The sequence below is a fragment of the Myotis daubentonii genome, chromosome 1, assembly GCF_963259705.1.
Source record: "Myotis daubentonii chromosome 1, mMyoDau2.1, whole genome shotgun sequence".
NCBI classification, from domain to species: domain Eukaryota; kingdom Metazoa; phylum Chordata; class Mammalia; order Chiroptera; family Vespertilionidae; genus Myotis; species Myotis daubentonii.
Window position 1 is genome coordinate 109,601,786 of NC_081840.1, and position 10,873 is coordinate 109,612,658.

Genomic DNA, 10,873 nt, shown 5'->3' on the forward strand with positions numbered 1-10,873 from the left:
TTGGAAATGCCCTCTATACCCATCCACATGGAACTGGTTTAGACTGTGGTATATTCACATGATGGAATACTACACAGCAGTAAAAAATATAGATGCTTTCTATGTATGAACATCCAAAAAGCCCTGGGATTTTTGTCAAGTTAGAAAGCAAATGTGAGCCCTAGCTGGTTTGGCTCAGCAGATAAAGTCTTGGACTGTGGACTGAAGCATCCCTGGTTCGATTCCGGCCAAAGGGCACATGCCTGGGTTGCGGGCTCAATCCCCAGTAGAAGATGAGCAGCCAATCAATGATTCTCTCTCATCACTGATGTTTCTCTCTCTCTCCCTTCCTCTCTGAAATCAATAAAAATATATTATAAAATAAAATAATAAAATCCTTTCTGCTTTCTGTGAGATGCCTTTCACTTAAAAAGAAAAAAAAAAAGCAAGTGTGAGTTTGTGAAGAGCAGAGAGCAGCTCATTCCAAGGCCAGGCTGGAAGCTCAGGAGACCGGGGAGTTCAGAGACGGAAAGAAGGAATGTGCCAGGGCGGTGAGATGGAGACCAGCTTTGGGGGGCCCCTGGCTCAGAGAAGAAACTGGAAACTACCAGGAGTGAAGCAACAGTGTTCAGCAGGTGCTGACTGGCTTTACGTGGCCCAAGATCCGGCATCAATAAAGCAATAACCACATGTGAACTGTGCTCTGTGTGCACTGTCTCACTGAACTTCTCGACAGCTCCAAACCCCACGAGGGAGGTGCTGTCCTTCTCCTGCTGGGCAGAGGCTGGAGGTGGGGTGAGCGGCTCTGAGAGGGCTCCTGACAGCTGTGAAGACATGAAAAAGGGTTTGATGTTAAGAGGCAGCAACGGAAGGTGGAGGAGGTTGGGACATGTGAGACAGGATGAATGTCAAGTTCTGTGGGGCCTTTCTGGAAGAAGGCTGAGGTGACTTCCTTACTCCACTCTGGCTCCTGAGTCCTGAGTCCTGAGAAGAGGAGACTATGGGAGGGGAATGTGGTCAGAGCTAAAGGAGGGACAAAGGCCCAAAGGCAGAAGTGTCAACATCTCTTACACATAACCTGATGATTGTTTCCACTGCGGTGAGAAGACCATACAGGAAACCCGTTTAAGGAGGGGGATCTTTTGAAATACTTTTCTGAAGTGAGGGTGTGAGTCCCTTTCCCAGCCTGGCCCTACCTTCAGGCCTAAACCTGGCTGTTCTCAGAGGACCCCAAACAGAAGGGCTTTCGAATGGGGCAACTGTGCAGGCACAGAGGCGGGAGGAGAGTGGCAGGGCCAGAGGCAGTCTGGGTAAAGACAAGGAGGCAGGGAAGCCATATGGCATCTGGGAGAGAGGCTGAGGCTTAACTGCAGAGACCAGCTGGCCAAGTAGGGGCAGGTGGGTGCTGCTCGGCAGGCGTGGGTGCTGAGAGTCTTTGCTGAGTGTGACCTGACCAGCGATGCCTACAGGCGCTCAGCACCGTCTCCAGGTCCTGGGCGGAAGGTCTCAGGAGAGAATGGATGTCTGGAGGCGGGGTGGGGCCCACCGGAATTTAGCAGACAGGTGCTGGGTTTGCTAGCTCCTGTCTGGTCACCTGTTCCTTTCTGGGCCTACCTGGACCTCACCTATTGAATCATCAGAGCTAGACACTTGCCTGGGGGTGGATCTTCCCCTCTGGCTTATCATTTCTCAGGAATCCACCTATTTCCTCTTTTCTGAAAATCGGAAATGACTTTACCTTCAGAAAGAGGAATTAATCTTTGTTGACAGCTCTCCCCACACTCGCCCCTCCCCCCGACACACGCACTAACACATGGTGTGTGAGCAGGTACCAGGCCTGAGCTGGTACCCACCTGGTGTTATCTTCATAAAGCCTCACAGAGAGGACACTGTTGTTGTCCCAGGTGGGGAAGCTGAGGTCATGCATAGGAGGTGCAGTGACACCCAAGGCTGCACTATGTGGGGAGTCTAGTGAGGCCGTTGGTGTGAGTTGAGTATGGAGAGGCCTGGCCATAGCATTATCTGTCCCCTGCACCCCATGTGGCCGGGTAAATTCCTACTCTTCCCTCCTATCTGGAGTGCTCATTTCATGTATGCCTGGGGCTTCTCATGGATGAGAGTTTCTCCATCTCTGGTGACAGGCACTCAGGGCCTGAGAGAGGCTAGAAGGGGGGACTTGGTCCACAACCTGCTTCCCAATAAACTGAGGGGGCTGGTGGCCAGAGCATGGGGTCCACGCATAAGTGGCTGGACCTGGCTCCCTAGTGGTGACCCACAGATCCTGCTCTCTGCTTCTACCCAGCTCCCTACAAATGCCCCACACTTCTCTCTGACCGCTCAAGTGCAAAGAGCACAGGTCCTGGGCTCAGAGATGGGGCTTCAAAGCCACCTGTGTGACCTTGGGCAAGTCCTGTGAACCTACAAAGCAGGCCTCCCCAGAGGGTTACTGAGGGCTGTGGAGCCGGTTAGAGCCTGGCTAATTGGAGGTGTGCAGTAAGGACTACTTTCTTCCCCTCAGACGCCCAGCCTCCTGGGACCACCCTGATTGTCAGCCCCTTGGTGCCTAGACAGCCAGCTCTGAAAAGAACTGGGGACTAGAGCTTTAGGACTGCCTCTGGTTGCTGGGAGTTTTGGCATTTACATGCCTTCCAGGGCCTCACAGGAGGCCACGAGCTTCAGAGCAAGAATGAGGAAGCACTTGTGATGGCGGGCGTCGGGCCCTGCCATCAGGTACCTGCACTCCAGGCATTTGTGGGGCTCAGGGCAGAAGTACAAATGGACGCCCACATAACAAATGTGTAGATATTTAAAGGCTATAAATCAAGCAAGTAAAAGGCTACATAGAATATGTTCTAGCCCGGCTGGGGTTGCTCAGTGGTTCAGCATCAACCTATGAATCTGGTTCAATTCCCAGTCAGGGCATATGCCTGGGTTGCGGGCTTGATCCTGGGTGTCCAGGAGGCAACAGATAGATGATTATATCTCATCATTGATGTTTCTATCTCTCTCTCCCTTCCTCTCTCTGAAATCAATAAAAATATATTTAAAAAAATAGAATATGTTCTAGCTTCCCACGTTGACAAGTCTGGGGGTACTGCCAGGATCTGGTTCCAGAGTGAATGCCACCCCCTGCCCCCTGCTTACACCCCAGCCCTTGAGCCCCACTGGGCCATGGTGACTCAGGCCACATTCCTTGCTGAGCTCACAGTCTAGGGAGCTGCCCGCCCCCCCCCTCCCCTGGACAGCAGGGCTTCTCTCCAGCACCAGTCATCCCTTCCTAACCAGGATGACTCACTTTTATCATGGAGGAGGGGGGGGGGTTTCCACCACCATCTGCTCCCCACCTATCTGGAACCCTGATATTGCCCTGCCTAGTCTGGCTCTGCGGACTGCTCAGTGCTGGGTGCTGCAGCCAGTGGGCAGCTCTCCCTAGCTTCTGCCAGGAAAGTGGGGCACCGACTCCACTTTAGCCAATGTTTCTTGCTCACTCAGCTGAAAAGCTACAGCTTTCTAACCCTCAGGCTCCCAACGCTCACTGGGAGCTGGCTGTGTGACAGTCCCAAGTCAGGGCTCCCGCCCCTGTCCTGCTCCTGGGTGCCTCTCATGGGGGCACATCTGCCACAAGGCTATTGGTGCCTGCACACCCTCTCCCACTGGTGCTGGTGGCTCTTTCTGGGCTCCCTTGCTACCACCCTAGAGAGTGTGGGGTGGAGAGGGCAGGGGAGGTAGAGGTAGTGAGCAGACTCTTCTGTCAGGGTCGAGAGGAAATTCAGAGACCTTTTCCATTGAGAGAGAAAGGCCAGGGCTCTGGGCGGGTGGTGGTGGGGGGGGTGTTGACAGGGTTTTCCCAGAAGGCTGAAGCGTGCCCCAAACTTCAGCCATGAAGGGCCTGTACCACTATTTGATCAGGAACACACTGAACTGAACACCCAGGGAGAGTCTATTTTGTGCATCCTTCCAGTGTAGCCACTGTCCTGTGGCCAACACAGCTCCCATGGGGTGGGGGCTCCCTGTTGGTGGGGACCAGACCTGGAATCTGGTGAGGAGGTGCCAACCTCATCCTGCCAGGTAAAGGAGGGAGAGCACCTGTCACCCTCTGGGCAGCGGAGCCACCCTGGACGGTCTCTCCTCCTTTTTCATCGGATATCCCTCGTCTCCCTCCTGGCAAGCTGCCCCCTTCCCAGCTGGCCTGACAGGGACCAGTAGCCCAACCTGTCAGTCAGTGAAGAGACTTCAGGACGGGGGAAGTGCCCAGGACAGTTAACACAGTAAGGGGGCGGGGGGCATTCAGGCCAAACCTGTGGTGGACCATGTGCCCAGATTCTTCCCCTGTGGGCCAGCCTACCTGGAGGAGATGGGACACGGGCCAGGGTACTCTGATCTGAGTGGGAACCACTGAGCCCCTCCTTTCCTCCACACCTTTACACCTGTGGTGTCCCAGTCTCCATGCCATCCTCCTGCCTCACTGCCCTTGAGGTCCCCCAGCCCCTTTCTGAGAAAACCTCCCGACTGCAGAGCTCCCAGCTGAGGTCTAGACAAGGACCCAGCACAGGCCTTTGTTCTGTGAGCTGAGACTCCAGGGAACTGGTCCAGGTACCCTCCTCAGCAGGTGCTGGGTCCCAGGGCTCAGCGCAGGCGAAGGAAGGGTTCATGGTGCTCACCAGGTTCAGGGGTGAGTCTCAGTGTGTCACACACTGGCTCACCTCATTTCCCTGACAGAATAGCCCAGCTGCATCCGGATGGGAAGCACCTCCCTCCTCTGGGAAGGGCTCAGGAAGCAATCCAGGATCTGACCTTATGTTTGTGTCTATCCAGCCTTGTTGGTGCCACAGGATATCCCAGAAGCTTGTGCGGGGCGGGGGGCGGGGGGGGGGGGCGGGGAGGGGGGAGGGGTTAGGGAGGAGGGTAGGGAGCAAGAGATGGGGCTGCAGGATTAGGGACTGGACACAACCCAGGCCCCTCCTGGGAAGAAGTTGTCCTCCATTCTAACTAGGGTTCCAAGTTGAGGGATGGCTCAAACTGGGCCGCCATGCCTCCTTGCCCTGAACTATCCTGGCACATCCTGGAGACCTTCAAGAAAAACCACCAGCAGATACCAGGCCTCAGGGCTGCCTGAGGCTCAGGAGCTGCCAGGGGCAGGGAGGGACCAGAAGCTGACTTTAGCTGGGTGGGTGGGGTAGGGGACCCCCTGAGGAGAGCAGACTACCAGAGTGAGAGGCTCTAAGCCAGGCCCTGGGGAGGGGAGCCTCTGGGACACTGCATTCCTCTGGAGCATCGCTGAGTCCCGCTGGTGGGCTGGGCTGGAGGACTAGTCACTTCCTTTTTTGGGACCACACCTTTTGAATGAGATCACCTCCTACTTCACTACTGGACTACCTGGCTATCGCAGGATCAAATAAGGTAAAAAGGCTAAAAAGCATAAAGGTGGTATTATTAGCAGGAGCCATATTTGACTTGCTAATTAGCTTCCTAAAAATAGCCACATTTATTATAGCGCAGGGAGAACCGTAAACGAGCCAGCGCCTGGATTCTTGATGTGGTGCTGTGGCAGCCTTGCTGTGTGAATTTGGCGTGGACCCTGACCCTCCCTGGGCACCTGGTTCCAGATGGAGACTGGACAGTCTCTGAAGGCCATAGGCCTGAGTCTAAAACAGCAGCCAGATGCAAACTCGGGGAGGAGGTCTCCTCCCATCTGGGGCTGGGTTCTGGAAGACTGGCTTCCTCTGAGTCACTAGGTCAGAGCAATTGGTGACGCTGAGGCTGGCTATCCCTGGCACCTGTTAGGGAATCTAAAGGGGTCCTGAGTCTGGCCTTGATCTAGGAGTCTGGGGGCAGGCTGCCCACTTTCCATTACAGAGACCAGCCATTAGCAGGGGCTGCAGACAAGAGGGCTCACAGAGAGGAGTGGGGCCTGGAGAGGCAGGGTTAGGGGTAGGAGGAGAGGGGCTGTAGACTCAGTGGGACATCTAGCTGGCTGGATTGCTTCCTGAGCCCTTCCCAGAGGAGGGAGGTGCTTCCCATCCGGATGCAGCTGGGCTATTCTGTCAGGGAAATGAGGTGAGCCAGTGTGTGACACACTGAGACTCACCCCTGAACCTGGTGAGCACCATGAACCCCTCCTTCGCCTGCGCTGAGCCCTGGGACCCAGCACCTGCTGAGGAGGGTACCTGGACCAGTTCCCTGGAGTCTCAGCTCACAGAACAAAGGCCTGTGCTGGGTCCTTGTCTGGACCTCAGCTGGGAGCTCTGCAGTCGGGAGGTTTTCTCAGAAAGGGGCTGGGGGACCTCAAGGGCAGTGGGACATCCAGCGGGCTGGGAAATCCATTCACTCAGTGCATGTTTATTGAGCACCTACTATGTGCCAGGTACTGTGCCACATGTTACAGAGATAATATAAGGCTAATTAGATCCAGTTTCAATCTAGTGGGGGAGGCAGGCACTCATTACTAAGCACTCAACTGAACCTCACAAAATACGTGCAACTCTGACAAGGGCTATGAAGAGGCATGTATGGTGCCAGGAGCAGGTGTCATGGGGAATCTGACTTAGTTGAAAGGTCAGGGAAGGCTTTCTGGAGGAGGTGACATGGGTTGAAACCTAAAGGATGACTAGGCACTCTCTAAGCCATGCAAGAAGTGGGAGGGGAATTCTGAGCAGAGGGTGCAGAGGAGCAAAGATGTTGGTGAGCAGGTGCATTCAAGGGGCTGAAGAAGAGCTGGGGTGGCTGGAGTGGAGATGGGGGCACCAGAAGGCCTGCTTTTACCTTTAGTGTGATGAAAGCCCCAGAGGGGGGGAGATTTCAATTTGAAGAAGTCTTACTGTGGTCCAGGCCAGAGGTGATGGCGGCTATGGGACAGGGTGGGTATTCAGGCGGTAAGATCGAGAGCACTAGGACATTGCCAGACTCAGATGTCAACATAAGACAGCAGGAGGATGTCACATTGACTCATCAAAATGCTGCCCTACAAGTACACCTGGGCGGACAATGGCTGTGGGATGGGTATTCCTCCCTCCCAGGCTTCCCTGTGTGATTTCTTAAAAAACAAAACAAAACATTTTTATTGATTTCAGAGAGGAAGGCGAGAGATAGAAACATCAATAATGAAAGAGAATCATTGATCAGCTGCCTCCTACATGCCCCCACTGGGGATTGAGCCTACAATCCGGGCATATGCCCTTGACCGGAATTGAACTCCAGACCCTTCAGTCCGAAGACTGACGCTCTATCCACCAAGCCAAACGGGCCAGGACCCCTGTCCGATTTCACTGCTGAGAGGAAATGTCCCCTTTGTCAGTACCTGTGAATCACCAGCCCCTCTGGCAGTGTAAGCTGCATCCTGCCGGGATGCTGCACCCTGTGTGTTTCCATCTCCATTTACCTTGCCCTGTGTCCAGGGAGCCTGATGGGACTCCCCAGCCCCTTGCCCCTTGGTGTCTGCTCTCTAGGGGTGGAGTTTGTGAGAACTGAAAGGCTAATGGGGACAAGTGGCCCTTACTGGGGGCAGTCCTACAGACAGTGCCTGGACTTTATTATACGTGACATCAATGGGAACCTGAGGAGGGTGATGAAAGGGAGGGTCTCTTGGGAGACCATCTGGTTTGACCTCCCGGGGCACAGCCAGATTGAGTGCTGAGGACCAGGGCGGGTCTGACTTACCGCAGCAGAGCACAGCACACCTGCATGAGAGCCTCCAGCCTCCTGGGCGTTTTAAATTTTGGGGCAGGCAGGGCTGTGGGTTCTCTCTGGGCCGAGGGCCCCCAATATCCTCAAGGCCCCGATCTTGCATTGCTTCCTGCCCTGGAACTTCTGCCCCTAGAAGCTGGACCTCTGAGACATTGAAGGGAGACTCAGGAAAGAGTGAGCTCCCAGTCAGAGCAGGGATTCTTGCTGCAATCAGAGTCTAAAAGACTGGTTATAGGAAACCTCACCAGTGGGAAGGGTTGTAGGGCTGCTGGGAGTGACATGAAGACCCCTCACCTGGGGAGGCCAATTGCCCTGTACCGGGATTTCTCCTGGGCCCTGGGATAGCTCATCCCCAACCTCCCCGCTCACCTAGGGGAGGTCTGAGACAGCAGCAGACACCCAGCCCCTTTCCCACGCAGCTTGACCATCCTCCTCACCTCCTAGGGTAGGATTTTGGTAAAAGAACAGTCCTGGAATCCACCAGGGACACTCAGTGTGGAGACCTCACAAAGTTCCTCCTTAGGTCTAGCCTCTCTTCAAGACAACTTTCTGTGTAGGTCTGTGGCCTGGGCTGCATGCGCTTTTCCAGGAAGCAGAGATTGGGTGGAGCTGAGTTCATTTCCACAATGTTCTTTAAGCTGATGGGCATGTAAGGGGGCGGGTAAGAGTGTATGAAGACCTCTCACCTGGGGAGGCCAATTGCCCTGTGCTCGATTCCTCCAGTGCTCAGGTGATGGAGTCCTGATGTTCAGCCTTGTGTGCTCCCCCTCTCCCCCTCCCCGCCTCCACACACTGGAAATCACTTCTGCCTTTCCCCCAGACCTTGGGTATTCCCACCCTCACACCTCCCTGAGACCTTGGGTATGACCTATGGCAGTGGTTCTCAACCTTGGCTGCACATTAGAATCACCTGGGAATCTTTTTAAAATCCTGATTTCTGGGCCTCATCCTCTGGAAATTCTGTTTCTTTGTTATGGGGTGGGGCCACAACATTAGTAACAAAGAAACAGAATTTCCGGAGGATGAAGCCCAGAAATCAGGATTTTAAAAAGATTCCCAGGTGATTCTAATGTGCAGCCAAGGTTGAGAACCACTGCCCTAGGGAGTCTTACTGGTGAGAGCTCTCACTCCTGGGACAGCAGTGCCCCATGTGGCCATCCAGAGAAGCTCCGGGGAATAGAAGTCTCATCCTGTGCCCCCCCACCCCCCCCCAGGGGCTGGATCCTTGTTTCTCCCCCAGGCCAGGTTGGGGGCACCCCGGGACACAGCCTCTGCCTGGCCCTCCTCCCCATCAGGCCCCTGTCTGGTTCAGGACACAATGAGAGGAGTTGAAGCTGCTGTGGGAGAGGGGTTGCATCTCTCGGCTGCTGTCTCAGACCTCCTTTCGGGGAGGTCCCAGCTTGGCCTCTGGCAGGCTGAGTGATCTTGGGCAAATTTCTGTTCCTGCCCGGGCCTCAGTTTCCCCATCTGTACAATAAATAGGGTGACTCAGGGAGACTTCCTCCAGACCTTAGGGTTTTTTTTCCACTTTAACTTTTATTAATATTTACTTTATGCTGAATTTACTCCAGGGCCATAAGTTTTTCTTTCTTCAGTTTCTTCTGGGATATCTTTTTCTTCTGTGCAACCTCCTGCTCTGGTTTAGGAACAGTCTGCTCCTTTGTAGTGAGGATCAGGTCAATGTGGCAGGGAGAGCTCATGTATGGGTTCATCTGCCCGTGAGCTCCATAAGTTCTGGGAGCTTTGTTCACCTGGATGTGCTCATTGACCGGAGAATGGACATCTAAACCCTGAAGTTCAGCATCAGTCTCTGCATTTTTAAGCTTGTGCAGCAGAAATTCAGCACTCTATTTGGGCCACTCACCCTGTGTCCAGCCCCAAGTTTGGCCTGGGCACACCTGCCAACTGCACCACTGTAACAACAAAATGGCACACATTGCTTCTGTAAAGGGACATCGTTCAGATACTTGGTGGCTTTTCGAAATGCATACGCTTGATGGTCTGGGCAGTCCTATGAGTGTTCTTAAAGTGGACACGAAGATTTGAATCTCTCTTTCTCTCTCTTTTTTTGGTTTGTTTGTTAATACTCACCCAAGGATATTCCAACCACTGAGCCGCACTGGCCAGGGCTTGCACCTCTTGATTTGTATGATTTTGTGAGGTTTTCTGGGTTATGTGAATATCGAACAATTTTCAGAGGTCACCTCTGGCTGTATTTGGAAAGAAAAGACCTCGGCTTTAAAGCCCTCTCTCAACCTACCTCTCATCCTCTCCCTGTTCTGACCCTGCCCAACCTTTCTCCCCTCGATGTCTGCCAGGCCCCACTCTGGGGGCCCTCACTAAAGGAACACCCATGCCCTCCCACCTCTCTGTGACCCCTCTCCTGCCCACAGGCCCTCAACACTTGGCCTCTATTCTGTTCTGGGCCTGGCTGGCCCTGCTGGTTCTGAGCAGACTCCTGATGGGCACCTAATGGGACCATAACATTCAGTTTGCCCACAGTAAAATGAATAATGACACCCAACTCCCAGAGCTGTTATGAGGATTAAACAAGCTAATAATATGTTTGTGAAAGAGCTTGTAGGTGGTGGGCTTGTGTCAGAAGAAAGGCAGTAATTCTGGAAGGTGCCGTGACTGGTCCCTGAGGCCACTCTTCCCCAGACCACTGCATGCAGGGCCATGCCAGCATGAGTGGCACTCACTGGCTGGGTTGTCCAGTCCTGGCCCCCTGCCGTGAGACAGGACTGTAGTCTGGTGAGAGGAGAGCTCCATTACCTACTGGTACAAAAGTACACATGATGGTTGGTGGGGGCTGAAGCCATACCTCCAGCACCCGGGCGGGGGGGGGGGCGGGGGGGGGGCGGGCAGGTCAGGCTCTCAGCTTCTGCAGAAGGTAGGACATGCCCTAGGCACCATTTAAGATATAAAATTGATCAGAGCAAGGTCGCGAGCCTTAGTTGAACACTGAAGGTCTCAGGGACCTGGCCCCGGTGCCTCTTTCTGCCTCATTTTATCCCCTTGCCCTCATCTACTATTGGCCATTCTGAATTTCTCAGTAACCATACTGTTCACACACAACCCTAGGAGTGGGAAGACCAGCTAGGGAACACTGCAGGGGTCTAGGTGACAGAGGATGGTGGCCTGAGTGGGGCAGGGCTGAGGGCCTTGGGAAAGAGATAGGGTTTAAATACACTTGGGAGATGGACAAGGG

The 10,873-nt window shown here is 54.1% G+C and overlaps 1 pseudogene; it reads right to left on the minus strand.

The window, feature by feature from the left end:
- Positions 1-9,219: 9,219 nt before the first annotated feature.
- Positions 9,220-10,484, minus strand: LOC132231792 (large ribosomal subunit protein uL22-like; annotated as a pseudogene).
- Positions 10,485-10,873: the final 389 nt, after the last annotated feature.